The sequence below is a fragment of the Triticum dicoccoides genome, chromosome 3A (genome assembly GCF_002162155.2).
Source record: "Triticum dicoccoides isolate Atlit2015 ecotype Zavitan chromosome 3A, WEW_v2.0, whole genome shotgun sequence".
Lineage (NCBI taxonomy): Eukaryota > Viridiplantae > Streptophyta > Magnoliopsida > Poales > Poaceae > Triticum > Triticum dicoccoides.
In genome coordinates, this window is record NC_041384.1 from 751,524,267 (window position 1) to 751,526,259 (window position 1,993).

The window sequence follows — 1,993 nt, forward strand, 5'->3', positions numbered from 1 at the left end:
GGAGCGTCGCACCGGGCCCTCATACATGCGGGGTGGTGTGGTGGCATGTCTGAAGAGGCGTCACGCGTCTCCGGGGTTTGGCCCCCCTCACGGACGGCGCCACCGCCGGCACTTGGAGGGGGGAAACGGACGCGTCGGGTCTACACGGAGGGGATCTTGCTGTGGGTCTGGCCCGGATGTTGCTCCAAAGTGTTCCTATGGGCTGACCTAACACAACCGGGTGGAGAGGTCCACTGGTCAAATCCCGTCCGTGCAAAGTCAAAGGGCTAGATCCCGTGGTCAAACGCTACAGGGTTAGGCGGGTCGGGGGCCCTGGGGGGGTAGCAATGCCACCGGAGCATCGCACCGGGCCCTCATACATGCGGGGTGGTGTGGTGGCATGTCCGAAGAGGCGGCACGCGTCTCCGGGGCATGGCCCCCCCTAACGGACCGCGATGACACGGTAGTAGCCATTCTGCGGTAACGATGCGGCGTGAATATTATTAAATACTTGGAGCGCGATAAAATCATGAGTTTTTTTTTGCACGACGTGTGCACATGTGCTATAGGAACGACAATATTTTTTTCATAATTTTTGGTGATGGAGAAGTATCCGAAAAATCCCCTCTACGCGGATTGCCCTTCGCGCGTCTACGGCTGTGGCCGGCGGCCTCCCGGGGCTAGCATGCCGCCAAATCTTGCGTAGGCAGCCTCTCATGTGTTTGGAAGTGTTGTGGTGGTGGCAAACGCCCGGCACGCGTGTTCGGGTGTGCCCCCCCTCACGGACGGCGCCGCCGCCGTCACCTGGAGGGGGAAAACGGACGCATCGGGTCTACACGGAGGGGATGTAGCTGTCGGTTTGGCCCGGATGTTGCTCCCAGGTGTCCCTCTGAGCTGACCTAACACAACCGGGTGGCGGGGTCCACTGTTCAAAGCCTGTCCGTGGAAAGTCAAAGGGCAAGATCTCATGGTCAACCGCTCTAGGGTTAGGCAGGACAGGGGCCCTGGGGGGTAGAAATGCCACCGGAGCATCGAACCGGGCCCTCATACATGCGGGGTGGTGTGGTGGCATGTCTGAAGAGGCGGCACGCGTCTCTGGGGTTTGGCCCCCCTCACGGACGGCGCCACCGCCGGCACCTGGAGGGGGGAAACGGACGCGTCGGGTCTACACGGAGGGGATCTTGGTGTGGGTCTGGCCCGGATGTTGCTCCAAAGTGTTCCTATGGGCTGACCTAACACAACCGGGTGGAGAGGTCCACTGGTCAAATCCCGTCCGTGCAAAGTCAAAGGGCAAGATCCCGTGGTCAAACGCTACAGGGTTAGGCGGGTCGGGGGCCCTGGGGGGGTAGCAATGCCACCGGAGCGTCGCACCGGGCCCTCATACATGCGGGGTGGTGTGGTGGCATGTCCGAAGAGGCGGCACACGTCTCCGGGGCGTGGCCCCCCCTAACGGACGGCGATGACACGGTAGTAGCCATTCTGCGGTAACGATGCGGCGTGAATATTATTAAATACTCGGAGCACGATAAAATCATGAGTTTTTTTTGCACGACGTGTGCACATGTGCTATAGGAACGATAATATTTTTTTCATAATTTTTGGTGATGGAGAAGTATCCGAAAAATCCCCTCTACGCGGATTGCCCTTCGCGCGTCTACGGCTGTGGCCGGCGGCCTCCGGGGGCTAGCATGCCGCCAAATCTTGCGTAGGCAGCCTCTCATGTGTTTGGAAGTGTTGTGGTGGTTGCAAACGCCTGGCACGCGTGTCCGGGTGTGCCCCCCCTCACGGACGGCGCCGCCGCCGTCACCTGGAGGGGGAAAACGGACGCATCGGGTCTACACGGAGGGGATGTAGCTGTCGGTTTGGCCCGGATGTTGCTCCCAGGTGTCCCTCTGAGCTGACCTAACACAACCGGGTGGAGAGGTCCACTGTTCAAAGCCTGTCCGTGGAAAGTCAAAGGGCAAGATCTCGTGGTCAACCGCTCTAGGGTTAGGCAGGACAGGGGCCCTGGGGG